Source organism: Equus przewalskii, chromosome 19, assembly GCF_037783145.1.
Source record: "Equus przewalskii isolate Varuska chromosome 19, EquPr2, whole genome shotgun sequence".
NCBI lineage: Eukaryota > Metazoa > Chordata > Mammalia > Perissodactyla > Equidae > Equus > Equus przewalskii.
The window spans coordinates 58,659,392-58,678,027 of NC_091849.1; positions in this window are offsets into that span (position 1 = coordinate 58,659,392).

Here is an 18,636-nt window from a genome sequence, read left to right on the forward strand (position 1 = left end):
TAATATACTACAGGTATAAGTGTTTTTAAAGTAGAAACTGTATAAAATGTAGATATTCTTAACCTTTCTCTAATGACTCATGACGCAAAAATGGGGGAAAAAACCAAGATAATATTAAATTGTGAAAATAGTCTGCAAGAATTTTAAATAATACATTATCCCATACTTTTATATATTACACATTTAAATGAAATATATTTTGTATAAAAACCAGTTTCATAAAGCAGCATCATTAATACATTTGATAGCTTCTGTGTTTAAATATGGACAATGTGATCCTACCAGCACCTATTATTTTTCTCATTTTCTTACAACGATTTACTTTCAGAACATGTCAAAGGCATGAATTTATTTTCTTTGTTTAAAGCCAGTTAAAATAATTGCAGTGTTAAGATTAGCTTTTCCTATTCTACTGAATCATTTTCTTACTATCAATATGCCAGCATAAAAATCTTCTAATTTCTACAATTAAATTTTCATGTACGATGTCATTTTAACTAGTCTCATTTTGGTAATTTTAAAATTGAAAATTAATATATAAAATGAAAGTCACACCCAATTTTGGATACTATTTCTGATCATATCAAGTTTATGAAAATTACTAACAAGCTATTTTCCTTCCCAAATAATTGTATCTGTTTCTTTTTCATTGATCTGGTGTCTGACATACATTTGCTAACAAGAATCATGAGAGATATTTGGATAATTTACATAAGACTTTAAAGTAGAAAATAATAATCTGGACATAAAACTAAGTCTCAAATAATGATTTAAACTTCCTCCTTCATGCACAGAATGGAAACAAAAATATACTTGCGTGTAAAGAACTGGTAAAAATTTTAAAAGATATTTATTCCTTGTGATAAATATATTTCATTGTTATGAATTACTACTGAATATAATGAAATATAGACAATACCAATTAGAGAAGGAAATTTTCTAGCTTTTTTTGTTTGCATTTTAAATATAATGATATCATTCTTGCAATAATCTTAGCTTACTTTGCGAGAAAATTCTGTTATCAACAGGAATATATTTTCTTCTAAAACTGCGATATTTTGTAAATATTAAAAAAGAAGCCAGTAAATAGTCACAATTTTATGTCTGTGAATTAGATGATATGTAAATTGGGCGTAAGTATGAAATGAAGAATTTGTTACTGAACTTGTAATTTCCAGATTTCCAAACTCGTGTCCTACAGTTACAGGCTTGTCATGTGGTAGTACATTTTGATGACATCTGAATGTTTGATAACTTGTATGGTTACTAAATAGGCATAGAATAGATATTAGTTTTAAAAAAGAAAAAGAGAGCAACCATCTTGCACAAACTTGCACAGCGTCAGCCCTCGTCTGTCACATCACGATTTGGCCATTAACAGATTTCTGATGTCCTTTGCCTTCTGGGCTGTTCTCTCAGATATCCAGTGCCTTTCTCCCTTACCCTTTTAAATCTACTCGTTTCTCACCTTCAAAGTGACTATTATTTGACCACTTTATTTAAAATTGCACACACGCCCTATCACCCTTATCCTACTCAATTATTCTCCATAGCACTTTTGTGTACATCATATTTTATTGGCACAAAACAGTGCCTATTTATTTCTGTATTGGCTGTGGCTGCTTTGCCCCTACAGTGACAGGTTTGTGTAGTAATGAGAGAGTCCACATGGCTAACAAAGGTTAAAGTACTTACTAGAGAAAATGCTTGCCAGTCCATGGCCCAAATAATTCACTTACATGTTTTGTTTGTTGTCTATCTCGCCACAATGGATTATAAATTCCATGGAAGCAGAGATTTTCTTTGGTTTTATTTTTTCTCTTTACCACTTCTGTGTCCCCAATGCCTATAATAGCACCTGGTACATAGTAGGTATTTAATAAATATTGATGTGTAAAGGGGTGAATAAACAAAAAACATACGTGAAATGTTGATACCTTTATCCATATATTTGCTCTCTTCACTAGTTAATCCTTTAGTGTTTTTTAAAAGACAATTTTGTGTTTCATAAAAAATAGCAGTCATATATAAACTTAGAATATTGAAATGCAACAGTATATAAAATTATTTACAGGAAGCATTATAAATTGTGGCCAATTGCACACAATTAAAATAAAAAATAGACTATTAAATGATTTGTAACAGCTTTCTAATATCGTAAATATGTGGTGTGTTCAAATTTTTAAGTTGAATAGGCATAATTCACTGTCAGAAATAAAAATAGAAATACTTTCATCTCTTTAAAGTAGAAGTGACAGTAGATATGACTATTTTTCTTTTAATGTGACCATAAATGAAAAACGAATTTATGACGTGGAAGGACTCTGAAAGGAAGAAGCTGCTTCATTTTAGTGTTCATAATAGACAAGAAAAGTAATGTGAAGAATTCTCAGACTTGAACAAAAGATATTAGGAAAGTAGATTTCACAAGGGTCATGAAAAATATAACACACAATTCCAACAGCCTTTAGGTGTGAACATAGCTTAAAATGAGTGCAAAAATGTGCTTAGGAAATTCTGATAAAACTGTATGAGGCAGAATCAGTGAAGAAGGACAGAATGAAACACCTAAGAAATCTGAGTAGTTGCTCAAGTACTGGTTATGCTAAAAGCTTATGTACATAAAATTGTCATACATTTTCAGTCAGGTAAACCTGAGATGAGCTCAGACTTGAAAAATGATGAGGGTCAGAAAAATGCTTGTTCCCATTTCTATGAGCCCAAAGACGAAAAGGAAAAGAATTGTGCCCGCTGATGGGTGAAGATGTGTAATGCCCTACATTGAAAATAAGAAAAAATAACTCACCACCTTGCTGTGCCAAACTGGATTCCCAAGTGCTAGGAAACAGATTCTGAGACAAAGGTTAGCCTGCAGGATGTTTACTGGGGACTTCTCTTGAGTTGAACACTTGTAGAGTGGAGCGAAATAAAGAATTGGACAAAGGGAGAGGAGTTGCCGATCAGAATTTCCCCAAATTGGGGTGAGATAACCAGACTATTATATCTCCATGTCGATCAGTCATTGAAGGAAGCTGCCACTGGAAGGAATAATAGTGTGGGTCAAGGAGGGTTTCTTCAGCACAGCAATCTGCAAATAGGGCTAAAGCTGAAAATGCCTTTTGGCAGCACTCACAATTGTGTCAGTGACGAGGGCAATTAAAGGGAGATTTAGGCAGTGCATCATAATGTCAACTACAGTCCACTTACTTGAGTAGGTTCTGGGACTAGTTCCTCACGGATCCCAAAGGACCTCTCTTATTGAAGTACTTAGAAGATGAAAGTTAGCGGAATCGGTATGAAGCCCTGCTTTTGCAGCTAACGTCAGGACCACAGCAAGACAATCATGATCTTCATCCTCTGCTATACATTCTTAATTCTCCTCACCTTTTGGTGGTTTATTTTGTGTCATGACCCACACCTCATTCCTGAGAGTTCTAAGACATTGGTTACCATGTCCTTCTCAGGCTGGGGTTGCTTCACTTTTCATTTATTCTTATTGTTCATGGCTTCTATACCTTTGCCGAGTTTTGGTCTAGTAAATTTATCCATCATTGAGTGTGGGATATTGAAGTCTCCAGCTATTATTGTTGATTTGCCTATTTCTCTCTTCAACTTTCAGTATTTCCTTCCTATATTTCTGAGCTCTGTTTTTACATGTGTATATATTTACAATTTTTATATCTTCATAGTAATGAACACTTTTATCATGATGAAATAGATTTCTTTGTCTCTAGTAACATTTTATTTTAAAGCTAATTTTGATAGAATTAATGTAGTCATTTCAGCTCTTTTATGGTTTCTTCTTATGGTACATCTTCCTTCATTTTTTATTTTCAGCCTATTTGTATCTTAATGGGGATAAAAATTTTGAGTTGTGGCTTGACAGGCTTTTTTCCTTCTCTTTCACCAATTTATTGATATCATTCCGTTGTTCTCTATCTTACATAGTTTCAGACTATAAGTCTTCTGTATTTCTTATTTTTTCCTCTGTATACTGTCTTTTCTCTGGCTTCTTTAGGATTTTTTCTTTGTCTTTTGCTTGTAGGATTTGAATATGACATATCTAGGTGAGTTTTTTGCTGGAGAGGAATTTATCCTGCTTAGTTATCTTTGAGATTCTTGGATCTTTGGCTTGCTTTTTGTCATTAATTTTGGCAAAGTCCTCATCCATTATGTCTTGAAATATTTCTTCTTCTCTTTCTGGGATTCAATTACACATATGTTATAATATTTGACATTGGTTCATAGCTGTTGGTGATCTTTTTATAGTTTTTCCTCCTCTTCCTTTTTCCTCATTGTGTTTCAGTATGGATAATTTTTAATGACTCATCTTCAAATTCATTGATTCTTTCCTTGGATATGTTGAGTCTACTGAAGTGTCTGACAAAAACTATTTTTTATAGCTTTAAAAAAATTTTATAGCATTTCCTTTTGATTTTTCTTTCAGTTTTCATTTCCTTCCTGAAATTTCAGTCTGATCTTACGCCTTGTCCATTAACACCATTAGCATACTAATTTTAGTTATTTAAAATTCTTTCAGAAGGTTAATGTCAGTGTCATGCTTGTGTGTGGTTTTGATGATTGCTTTGTATCTTTTGAGTGACCTTTTCTCTTGCCATTTATTATATCTCTTTGTTATTGTTGTTAAAAGCCAGACATCTTGCATGGGACAGTTGAGACTGAGAAAAATAATTTTATGCCTCTTAATGGGCACTACTTTCCTTCTACTGAGCCATTAATGCAGGGTATTAAGTTAATATAATCAGAGTAGGGTTGGATTTGAGTTTTCCTCCTTGTTTTTTGGTTGCTGTGGCTACCCTCAATGAGCCACTTGTTTCAAATTCCTGTAGATATATCTTGTGCTTAGGATGCAGATTGACTTTTCAGAATAATCATGTTGAAGTGTGAAATTTAGGTTTCCCTTTGTGCTATGCCTCATGGAATGTTGTTTGCATTCTCTTGTCCCTTTCCTGTCCTTCTTCCAGGAGTAACCTGCTATTGATTGTAATTCAAAGTTTGTTAACTTGACAGGGAGGAGGATAGTTGGAGGAGTTAATTCTCTGTTGTTCTAATTAACTTCACTTCTAGGTATGCTCTGTGTTTCTGGATCTCAAGAATCGGCTCTTATCTTTCCTTACCCTCCAGTCACTGTGGTTGTGGGCAGTTGTGTATTCTTGCTCTTCCCCAAGGTGCAGTTTTCTTTCTACATTTCTTCTTGCCCCACATTCAATGAGTTTTCACCAATGCCCTAAGAGCAACAATGCTTTGTGTCCTTATACCCATAGATTAAGGCTTTGTTTCACAGTGGAGAAAGATCTGGGTGAAATTTCTTGCACTTTCTGCACAGCTACTATTCTCCCACTCCAGGCTTGCACCTAAAGGAATATTTCTTAGGGTTCTTTCTAATGTTTTCTGTGAGTTCTCAGTGGAGTTTGTAGAGAAATCGCCTTCAAGAGGGTATGAACTTTCTCAATTTCTGTAGCCACAGGTCACAGATTTGTATCATCTAAGTAAAAAAGTTTAAAGGTCACATTCAGCCTTTTCCAATTTTTCAGTTATCCTATCTGAACTCTTCTTACCAGTGTGGACTTGCTTCCACCCCAGATGAGCAAGAACTCACATCTACTCTCTCCTAACAGAAATCATCTGTTCTTAGATTTTGGCCAGTTTGTTGTTCTACAACCTTAGCCATGCAATGAGTTTGAAAAAAGTCCTAAATTTGAACTCATTTGGACTCTTTTTCATTATAAAGTGAGAGTGATGCTCCTTTCAGTTATCTTACATCCGGGAGTAAAAGTGCACTTAATTTTTAATTGTTAAGTAATTATTCTCAGCTTTTTATTTTTTTTCCAGATTGTATTAAGAATATAATATAAGCATAGCAGTAGACACCCAGTTCCATTATTTTTATAGCCACTATTTCTCCCCTATTATACTTCTCATCTGAACATTTCATACCTTGAGTGAGTGAATGCATTCTCTCCAGAGTATACTGTATTGATTTACACCAATGAAAGTTTTATAAATTACATAGCTACCTTTTGTCGGGTACTATCTACAATTCATCTGCCTCCAAGCATAGGATTCAGACTGTTGTCAAGGCACCAAATGTTTTGACTCCAAAATTTCATCTTAAATTTGCTTTGTGACCATCTTAGCCCCAGCCCGTTCAAGCTGGGTTCCACAGGAAGCAGAATACAAGCCATAGTTAACTGTGGAGGACATTTATGGGGAGTGCTTTTAGAATTAACACCCTTGAAAAAGAAGGAATAAAAGGTAGATTGGGCATCTGGAGACGTTGATCCAATGCAGTCCCAATAGTGGCTTCAGCCGGCCGCACAGGGATTTCTGGAATTAGGATGGCATATGAGAGTGGCCCTCTGTTGAAAGGAGGGACTTTATACCCCTGTGCAATAGGTCACCGGAGGGTGATTCCCACAGAAGGAGCATGACATTGAGAAAAGTAGTTTTCTTCAGCCGAGACTTATAGCCAAGACTTGGGAATTTGGCAGCACTCTCTGTAGGTGGGGGAATAACATCTTCATTCCAGAACAGAGATTTAGGCAGCATATTACAGTATCCATCGTCTTTACCTTTTGCTTATCTTTTCTCTATCAAATAAAAGTACCTTAAAATTAATAGCCATAATTATTGGGGATTTGAAAATTGAAATATTTGCGTTTCTCGTTCCACAGAGTCTACTGACTAGCTGGGAGAAAGAGAAGTAAGCAGGCAATAAAAATACTGTAGGGTGAACATCTATAATATCACTTGGTTGACACCTTTTTCTTTTGATAAGGCTCCTGCCTCCTCCCACCTTAGAAATAGGAGCACCTGTGTCAATATAACTTAAATGTTTGCTTCAACAAACCTTCGTTCAGGAAGTTGAGACTGCAAACCAATACATAACTTCACTGTTTGCTTCAGGAAATTGTTGCAACAAAAGTATCTGAGAAAACAGTTTGCTCGTCTGAGCAAACAGCTATCAGACAACATTTTTCACACCTGGAGAGACAGCTCACTTATCATGACAACAGTCCATCGAAACTTACCTCAAAATCCTCACCCCACTTTGTTGACCAATCTTATACTATTGTGTAAAAAAATTGTTCAATTCTGAACAGTTCCTCCTCTCAAAAGACTCACTTTAAACCATTTGAACTGGGAAATATAATCCTATCAACGTTGTTCACTAACTTGCTCTGTTTGAGACACTACTAAGACCATGTCAAGGTAATGTTCTCTGTTGTTGCAGCAAATTTAATAAATTCAGATTGACTTAATAGATTTTTCTGGTGGTCTGTGGGGGAGACTATAATTGTCAGTTCTTAAGATCATCCCAAGGGCCTCCCATATCTTCTTGCTGGCACGGTTTAAGATCCTCTACTCAGAAACAGTGCCTTGCTCTGACACCTCATAAGTCACTTTTTGTTTTGAGTCTGTAAGGGGAAGCTCATAGACAGAGTGGGCATAGATCCAAGAAGTTTGCCCGTGAAGATGGTCCCAATGGCTGATAAGGTCAGAAAGTCTTATCATATTTGTATCTTTATAGGATAAACTTTTCCTTGGTCAACTTTACAAACATTATAAGGAGTTTCCTGTGTCTTGTCTTTGTCTGTTTATCTAGATCAGAAATTGCCAAATTATGGCCTGCCGGTGACACCTGTTCATTTATGTGTATGGCTGAGAACTGTTTATTTGGTTGCTTCTATCTAACACTGGGTGTTTTATTGCACCCACAACTGGCAATGGTTGGTGTTCAGCCAGGTGATGGAGACATTTGGTTTTATAAGCACCATTCTTACCAACCTTTGCAGTTCTCTTAAGGTCGTATCAGTCTCATTGGACCTCTGTGCCAAACACAGTTTTCTTCAGGTTTTAATCCACACTTTTATCCCTCTAACTGGCACAATTTCACCAAGGACAATTTGGAAATGCACTGGCAATTTCAGGGATATTTTGACCTGAAAAAGGGTATTCAATACAGAACATGGAGGAAAGAAACTCACATGATGAAATTCTTCTTATCTGTCTACAGGGGGTTTCTTGGAGTAACATAGGAAACACCCTACTTTGTCCCCATACTTCAGAGATTCATAATCTGTCACACTTTCATCTGTATGTTTCTATTCATTATTTTCTCATCTATTTTATTTCCTCTTTTCAGGATTAAGTTTCTAGACTGTGAACAGATATTTATTAACTGTGTTATCCATAAGGTCCTATCATTAGTATTCGTCTTTGAATCTATAAGCACCCCTTGGTAAGAGTGTAATACCTGACTAAAATTAACTTATGATTTTGTTAAAGTGTGGAATCAAATTGACTGTGAGGCTTGTTCTCACTTTGTTTTGGGTGAATCCAGTTCCCTTTGATGCCACTTGAGTGGATCATTTGATTTGTAGGGTAATTGTGCTCAATCACTAAGCAACTTTTACATTATAAAATCCACAACAAGTTAGAAATCTCTAATCCACCGTACCGTCATATCTACAATGAGAGGTCCTTTCCCCAGCCCCAAAAGCACCAGGAAATCTTGCATAGGAACTAGCCTTGAAATCGAGTGTTTATGGAACTAGATCACGCAAAAGGACTATGGAATATACGTTGAATGTGTGGAAGCAGTCTCTTTATATAGCTCTGATAAGAAACATTTACTGTAAACGAATCTTCTGTTGACATCTATTCCTATCCCTGCCTGATAATCTGTCTTTTCTAAATGTGACTACCTAGTATCAGATTACACTTGTTGAGTAACACTGAAACAGAAAATACTATTCAGTAAATCATAAGGGTATTTGGGCCCAAAGAGATCACTGGGTGGCCCATAATGACTGCCATTTGTGAGCAGATTTATGGGAGAAAGCTAGTGTTTGGAAAACTAGTTTGGAAGCTGCTACAGTAATTGCAACAAAAGTTATGAAATATCGAGCTAAATATTGAAAGAATAAGGAAATAAGATGGATGCATCAGCAGGACTTGGAAATTTATTGATTTTTAGATCCCTAACTGAAAATATAGGAAATACCTACATACTTTATGTGAGATCATATTTTCAAAATGTTTATTGGTGAACCAACACTGGGGAATTGAAGAGACTGTCAGGATGGTTCTCCTTCACATTATAGTTCAGGGCCCTGGGCTTACAGAGATTCTTTCATCTTCAAAACCATGTTACTAAAGTAACACATCGGAAAGAGTGGGGTGGCAATCACTATTCTAGTCATTCAGAAGGGGAAATGACATGCAGAGGCAGCCATGGAAAGATTTTATGGGTTATCTCTCAGTATGTCACACATCATTTTTGTTCACTTTGCATTGGCTAGAACTCAGCCCAAGAAAAGGAGGCTATACTGTATTTTAGTGAGCGGATAGTAGTCACTTCCAGAGTTATTAGCAAAACTCAATCTTGGATTCTTTGGAATGTGTAGCACTGTAAGTGTAGATGTAGAAAATATTACTCTGATTATGAAAATGGGGAAATGTTAAGATTTTGAACTTGAAGTTGATTCCTGAATATATTCTAGGGTAGATTCTTAAAGAGATAGTTTGTGAATTTTATAAAGAAAGTAATGACCACTCAGTGCAATTTGGGTTTTTTAATAAAAAGTCAGGCCAAACTAAAATACTACTATTATACAATTTTTGTGTTATCTACCTTGACGTTACTTTAAACAGTGTGTATCTAGATATAAGTTTATGTTTAATACATGACAACAGCTGAATAAGCAATGAGATGAGATGTGTGCCCAGGATCTTGGAACTAGACACACACCACGAAAGGGCAAGTCTCGGCAACAGACACCAGACATCATGCAGCCCCCTCAGGGATACACGGCTGCAAATGGAATGGGGCACCCCTTCAAAGGGATGTACTGTGAAGTATAAGGAAGTCCAGGCAAGGAGAATGTGAGTGAAGAGTCTGGAACCAGGCTGTAAGCGTCTAAGAACAGGGGCTGGGTTTGAACGTGCCTGATCTCTGGACTTCAGTGTTCCTGGTAAGAGTTGGAGAGAATCATAATCCGATAGTATCTAAAGTATTGGGAAACTCCCCAAAACATCTCCTCATGTGAAGCCAAAGGTTGCTTCTCAGGCCAAGAATGGCTCTCTTGATTCTCTTTTTTTCCCTTGCTGTAGATTCTTTACTACTTGGATAGTTGGCATTATTCACATAAACCCTTGAAGTTCTGCTCCCATCAAGAAGGGATGCAGAGCAGGATTTAACTCCCTCTGCCCCCAATTTACCTTCCTTTTCGTAGCTGCTGTACTGCACCGCTCAGATCCCTCATCATGACTGAGGTACTCATTCCACATCTGCTGAGATCATTGGCAGCTGATGGCCCAAAGTGAGTCTCTTTCTTGGAATTGCTATCAGCCAGAGAGATGTCACATTCAAATTCATACGCTTTCCCCTGGGTCAGGTCACATCCAATAGATGCTTATTGTTGGAGTCTAAAGGCTTGGTCCCCTTGCCTCAAAGGAGAACATCACTGAAGGGCCATTCAAGCCCCAGCTTTCTAGTGAAATTAGCTGAGGCATTTGTTGCCACTGTATCACAGCTCAACCCATCTCTCTTCCAGATTCCACTTCTAAGTGTTGATCCCAAGAGTCATTCCTAATACATGTCGTACACAGCAATACCCACCTCAGTGTCTGCTTCCCCAAAATTGTGAGTTAAGACATTACCCTTGCCAGAGATAAAACCAAATCCTTTCATTTTAAAAGGTTTTGCTCTTACTCTGAATGGTTGGGGAGTGGGGAACATGAGATTTACAAAGGCTCTAGCATCTTACTCATTATATTAATAATATACATATATACATATAAAGTAATTTAATCCTACCAACCCTTGAAGTCATGGGTTCCTAAACTATGTCAAGGTGACTCACAGGAGATACTTTGCTGTATTTTCTAATCTTCAAAAAGTCACAAGGATGCTCCAAATCTGTTGGCTACTGTTTGGTCTACTGAATTGAGAGAGTTCACAGTTTCCACTTTCAAATGCATGTGATACCCTTGTGAAATTGGGTTTCTACAGTTACTATACTAAGAACCAAGTGCCTTGTGAAAACCACTGTGGGGCAGGAAATGAGTGTGGCAGGGCCCAGTCTGAATATCAGACTTGGGATGAGCGTGGTGCTCAGCACTCTCACATATCACAGTAGTGATAATTGTGGTTATTCAAAAATTAAATTAGGGGCTGGCCCCAAGGCCTAGTGGTTAAGTTCAGCGCACTCTGCTTCGGTGGCCCAGGTTCAGTCCCAGATGTGGACCTACACCACTCAGTGGTGGCCATGCTGTGGTGGCATCCCACATGCAAAAAGAGGAAGATTGGCAATGTATGTTAGTTCAGGGCCAATATTCCCCACCAAAAAAAAAAAAAAGAAGAAAAAAAAGAATTAAATAGTTTTTTCTTTCAATTTATGTGCATTATTTTTTTGAAATGGCTATTAATTTTTTATAACATTAATACTTATTAAATGTTTGGCCCTAAGTTCTTACTAAATAAAACTCAACTATTTAATAAATAAAACCAAGTTTATTTTGACCCCTGGCCTGTCCACAGTATGCAAACATGCAATCATATCCAAGTATTTGCTGAACATCACTAGTGAAAATCCAAAATAATATGACGACTCCACTAATATGATTTTGACCATTTTAGGAAATGACAGTTTAAGTATTTGCTGAACATCACTAGTGAAAATCCAAAATAATATGACGACTCCACTAATATGATTTTGACCATTTTAGGAAATGACAGTTTAAATTCTAAGCATTGTTTCTCTTGATTTCTTTTCTTTTTTCCCTTTTCTTTTCTTTTTCTTTTTAGTAGTAGGCCTGTAGTTATAATTCTTTCCTTTATTAAAGGTTGCAGAAGAAACTGTGTGAGAGAAGCAACTTGTAAAATTATAATTTAAAAAAGAAATCAACAAGGCCGGCCTAGTGGAGTAGTGGTTAAATTTGCATGTTCCACTTTAGTGCCCCAAAGTTTGCAGGTTGGGATCCTAAGCACTGCTCATCAGCAATGCTGTGGCAGCATCCCACATACAAAGTAGAGGAAGATTGTCACAGATGTTGGCTCAGGGCTAATCTTCCTCACCCTCCCCACCAAAAAACATAAAAGAAAAATAAATTAATTTTTAAAAATTTTCTACAGATTCTCACAGATTATGTATGTTTTTTTCTTTAACCAACAGTACACTTTAAATCTGAGCATTTCTAGAGCAGGTTAAAGAAAGTCTCAAATATATGAATATTTAAAATATATATAAAAATATACATACCAAAATTAATATAGCAAATGAATAAAAGAGTAGTCCAGGATCATAAGAAGACATATTCTATTTGAAATATCATTCTTTCAATGCTACAAGTATGTGTTGACTAATCCTTGCCTACTTTTTTCTGTAGCAGCCATATTTCCTTGGTTCTCTCCTAAATGTCCTCTGATCTTATTTTAAAGCCAGATACATTTTTGGTCTTGGGAAAGATAAAATTGACTTTCTGCTATGTTTTTGGTGGAAAATATATGGATAACTTTCCTTCCCTTATAGGTCTGCCTAAAGTCTGATTATGGGTTGGGTTCTTAAAAAAGAATATGGGAAAGAAGGAACAGAAAAAATAACCAGCTTCATGTAGTGAAATTTTTTACACAACTATTAGCAATTTTAGACAACTCTGACAAAGAAATTGTTCACATTCAAACTGCTAGTGCATCCTGAAAATGTATAACTTTATGTGGAGGTATATTTTTTTCAGTTCAGGAGATTATTCCTTTTAATATATGGAAATAATTTTAAAAACTCTATTTTTAATTTATGCTAAGGTACCCCTAGATGGCCAACTCTCAGCTTGAGAATTTCTTTGTAAAGAAACCTAACTTCAGGTTTTATTTTCTACTCAGCGAAGGAGTTCGGGACATGCTACCTCAAAATATGCCACTTTGACATATTGACTATTTTAAGCCAAAAACACTTGAAAATCAGCAGGTGTAAGAAGGGCACTCTGACCTCTCCTTTTTTCCTGAATGCAAGAGATGAAACTCAACGTGAAAGATGCCCTTCCTATACCAGGAGGAAAGAAACATTTTATCCCTAGAGATAGAGAGTTGAGGGCAAGAGAAATCTGTACAAACAGACTTTGTTAAAATAGCTCTTATCTTCCTTTGGTTTCCACACGTATTTTAGTTACTCTTCCACAAATGCTACTCTTTGTTCAGTCTGGTATACAGGCACTTTGGCTTATCCACTTCTCTCAGTCTTCATTTTCCTGTGATGACTCCTGTGTAGATGTAACATTTATTAAACAAAATTTGTATGCTTTCCTCCTGTTAATCTGTCACGTCAGTTCAATTTTTAGGCCAGTCACAGAACCAAGAAGGTCGAATAAAGTTTTTTCCTTGCCTACATCAGTTTTGACGTTTTTTTTATTATGCAGATTTCCCAGTAATATAGGACATCTTCTATCAGAATTCCTGAATTACTCTTTGTAAATTTATTCAAATATTTTTCATAAAATAGTTTCAAAAACTTTCATGATTTCAAAAGAGTTTATGAATGGTCAAAACTTAGGTTCAAAAATTTCTAGTGACCCACTAATCTAAGAAAAATGGCACTTCTTGATTTATAATGTTTATAGTTTTGAAAGGGAAATGTCAGATAGTTCTGAAAATAATCTAGAAAAATTATTTTAATAATTGAAAAATTTATGAATTACACCATCACAGTGCGATCTCTGTCTTTTGCGTTCATTTAATAAAAAAGATTGTGTGTCATAAGAAGTTTCATTAAATGCCTCCTGTTCAGCCAGGTTCCTGAATTTACTTAGACAATAGTCTCTACAGAATTTACTGACAAGACAGCCTGAATATCAGGACTGCCTGGTATGCTGCTAATTTCAAAAGATATATGGCTCAAGTGCAAGCAGTCTATTGTATTCCAAATGAAAGTGGCCAGGAAATGCGAGATATTTAATCAGCTCAACAAAGCTACAACTCATTACAGGCATAGGAATGGAAATGCTGTTTGCCTACTATTTCCATCCTGCAATTTTCCAACCATCCAAGACTATTAAAAAGAAAGAAAGAAATTTGTGTGGATTCCTAACCTCTGAAAATTAAAATTATATCAAAGGTTTTACGTTCTATTGAGCATCTTACCTTAGTGCTTCATTGAATTTTGAGAAGGCCATTTCAGCTGATATTCCGGCATAGCTGGGAGATGGATTTGTGATACTCCATTTTCTCTATTTCACTTATTGGCCATATTGTCATATAGATCAGTTAATCTTGCTTTTCTCTGGAATAAAAGTTTTAAAGTAGTTTTTATGCAGCAAATTGGTGTATTTTGCTTCAGTAGCTCAAAAAGAACACTACATTATTTCAAGAGTGATGGTAGATAATTTTAATAGAATTTCATAAATATTTTTAAATTATTTACTAAGATAAAGTAAAATGAAAATTCAGCATGATTGTGCAAAATAATTTGATTTTTAACATGGTTCATCTCTATACAAAGTTACTTTTCTTAAGTAAATCAATGATATATAGAGATACTATACAACATTTTTCCTATAATTTCCATTTAAGTGTGTCTTTTTGAAAACATTCTACAAATACCTAAAAGCTGAACTTTTCTATTATTGGAGTACAAACATAAGGTGCGAAGACAAGGGTTTCAGTAACTTGATAATTGAGTAAAATCTTCATCTTCAAAATCAAATTCAAGGCCATTATAGAGCATGGAAAGCAATGAATATGCTATAAATAATTAAGAAATACAGTGTCTGCCCTCAGGAACAAAGTAGAGTGGCACAGTGAAGAAGTGATATTTAAATTAAAACATAATAACAAAAAGTTGAAAGATTGCATGAGCCAATGTGCAATTAGGTAACAAAATGAAAATTCCAAGTAATAATTCTTGAGTTCAGTGAGGAGGCATAGCTCAAGGCACTAAAGAGTTGTGGAATGACTTCATGGAAAATGATGGGACTTGAATTAGGTCTTGAAAGACCTACAGGGTTTGAAGAATGAAACTGAATCGTAGAAACATGACATGTAAAAGTGATTAAAAGAGCAGAAGTGCAAAGTCAAAAGTGTGCAAGATATTTTGAGTGTTCCTAAAAATAACATTGATTAAATCAGAAGTTTTATGGGGGGTAGTAAAGGATAAGATTTCAAAGATAGGATGGGGCAAAATTGCAGTGATTTGAATAATTCATTCATTCAGACATGACATTAGAAGCAAAAGACAGTAATCGCAACTTTATGAGTAGATGAGCGGCATGACAAAAATTATATTGCTTCAGGAGGATTAAAAAAGAATCAGTTGCGAGGAAAAATTGAGCATTGCAATCATCATATATTGCTTTCCTGTACTGTGAATCCTATCCTATTGATCATTCTTCTCTAGATGTAGCAAAACAGTTTATTTTATTTTACTTTTTCTTAGATTTTTAATTTTTTTCCTTTTTCTCCCCAAAGGCCCCAGTATATAGTTGTATATTCTTCGTTGTGGGTCCTTCTAGTTGCGGCATGTGGGACGCTGCCTCAGCATGGTTTGATGAGCAGTGCTATGTCCGCGCCCAGGATTTGAACCAACAAAACACTCGGCCACCTGCAGTGGAGCGCATGCACTGCACCATTCAGCCACGGGGCCAGCCCCCAAGTTATTTTATTTTTGAACATCATCTACCATCTAGAAATTGGTACTTTTCATACCCTGTGAGTCTAGCCCAAGAATATGCAACTATTGGCAAAAAAGTAGCATAAGTATGATATGGTTAATTAATTGGCTTTATAATTTTCACTCTGTCTTGTTTCAGATACTTTTTGAAACAACTATAAAAAATGAATTTGAAATGACATTCTCAGTTCATTGGCTGTGTGGGGAACGGAGTATTATTGGTTAGAGAACAATGGACGCAACTCAAAATAGAGATAAATGAGTGTTCATTATATACATGGTAGGATTGGGATGGAAAGCATAGAATTGAAATATGTCTTGGGGGCAAAGAGGGAAGGATTTTGGATTGAATGGATGTGGCAAGAAAGGGAGAGAGATGAGCCAGCGGTGAACCCAAGTATTCCAGCTTGAGTAGCAGATTGAATGGCCATGCCACTAATGAGAGGACCATTACTGAAGAAAGAGTAGTTTTAGGAGAAATGATGATAAATGCTTTTTGAATATATCATGCTTGGTGAGAATTGTGGTGAGGAGAAAATTCTGGTGACCCTCAACAGTTAAGAGGTGATTGTTAGAAGAAGAAGAACCCATGAGGAAGACTGAGGAGGAAAGGTTAGAAAGTTATGAGGAGAAACAGAGGAAGCAAGATCTCCTGCAAGCCAAAGGAGGAGAGTTTCAAAGAGGAGCCGGTGATCAATTACGTCAAATGTGGCAGAGATGCCCCATAACATAGTCTGCCAAGATAATGAAGCATTCCAGTAAAGTATTAATCTAATGAGGCCCTTAGGTACAGTTTATAAGGAATTGGTGAATGTTTGTCTTTGAGGAAAAAAAATTCCTTGATTTATGTTCATTACAATGCACTGCAAGGATAAGATGCTCTATTTATTGTAATAAATTGTCTCTAGAGCACATTGAACTTCCCAGTTAATTAAATAATACCATAATTTATTTCTATTTATGTTTTAGTGTTTTTCCCTAGTGAAATCTAAAACATCCTTAATATCTTGGGCCAGAATGTATGGTGCATTTTTGGAGCTACATTAACTCTTTCCTCTCCATTCAATGCACTGAAGACAATAATATACTTGGTATACCCTTACAAATGTAGGCAAGTTGGCTCCATTCATCTCTGTGATCAGGGACAGTTTCATATTAATCCCAGAAATGATCTAATGTAGTCAGTTTTCTTAATGTGTAAATTGCTTCCTGTGAGAATTGAATCATTTTTGAGTCAACACTACTGTGTGCTGGTCATGATTAGTTACTGATATAGGCCAAGTTCACATAGCAGCCACAAAAGGAAGGTTGAGAAGGAAGGAACTATAGACCTTTAATTTATACAGACACATAAATATGTATAAATGCATATACACATAGACAGACAGACAGATATAATTGGAATGTAAGATGCAATAAACTTCTAATTTACCCTGTTCAATTCTCTGAGCAACTTCTTTTGCTCATTAGCTGATGGAAGAGTAGATAAGTTGATTTAACAAATATTCACTGATTGTGTACTCCGAGCGAACCCTATTCGAATATTTAGGGATCTAGCAGGGAACATAGCCTATATTTTCCTTATTGTTATGAGGCTTACAATTATGGGGGGTATGAATGGTAAATAAAATAAATGAGTAAAAACATTGGTAAGTGGTATGAAGGACATAACCGACTGATAGAAAGCAATAGATTGAGATTGTCTAAGATAAATTGGAAGATATTTTTGGATTGCCCATCTGATATCCATTCTTCTCTTACTTCATTTCAACGTAACCACAGTCAGTCTGTATCCAACCCCCTGACATGATGCAAAAACTGGTCACAGGGGAAGATGCTTCCATTCAGAGCTCCAGCATGAGTTACTTAACCACAGGATGATCAGCACACATCCCTCTGGTGACTGTACACATCCCATGGCGGTCATGTGACCCAAGTTTGTCCAATTGAGTGGAAAGGACGAACTTTATTTCATGGATGAGTGAAAGGGTGAAAAGCTCTTTGTCTCACACACAGTGATGTGACCTGCAAAACATTTCACTGGAAGCCATTCTGTAACTACAAAGGCGACAAGTCTTAGGATGAAGCTAGTTGGTTGACGGCAGAGTGGAGAGAAAGACAACTTGGATTTCTACTGATATCATTAAGCCACTCCACCAATTCTGAAACCCGTCTGTATCTGCAGATTTGCTTTTATGTAAAATACATTTCTTTAAGCCAATCTGATTTGAAGTGAATGTTACTTGTATCCCACACATACTAATACCAACTAATTCATAGTAACTAATACTAACTAATAGAGGGCTATCCCCTTTGAGGAAGATATATTTAACATGAACGCTAAGTTCAGGAAGGACACGGTCATGCAAGCACCAGCAGAAGGAACATTCTAGGTATTTGGAGCAGTGCGACAATCTAAGGAAGAAATGAACCCCAAAGATTAGAGTGCAACAGAATGGCTACCAGTGAGGATGGGGCTTACTGAATGAAGGGAACAGAATTTCGAAGATGTTGTAAAAGCAGGTGAGACCAAATCATGTAGAGCCTTCTATGGATAGTTCTTCATATATGGAAGTCAGGGATATACACACGTGTGTTAAAAATCCTACATCTTTTTATGACACCCAGGGAGGAGGGATAAAGCATCAAGCATTCTGTGAGAGGTTGCTATATTTCCTTTTTAAAAAGGGAAACATTGCATAAAGAATTGAGGCCATTTTCTGCCATTTTTTATTTTGAATCATTAATGAAACATTGAGCTATTCACATAGCTAAAATGATATGAGATCCTGAAAAGAGAGAAAGAGTACAGAGCATGTCAGTTTGGCTATTAGCTGCACATACAGGTTTATAAACACCTGGTAGGAAATTATAACTAAGAGCCTTTTGCCATTTATTGCATATCTCTCTGAAAAGAAGCTATGCGCAAACTTATTTCTACAAGAAGTGG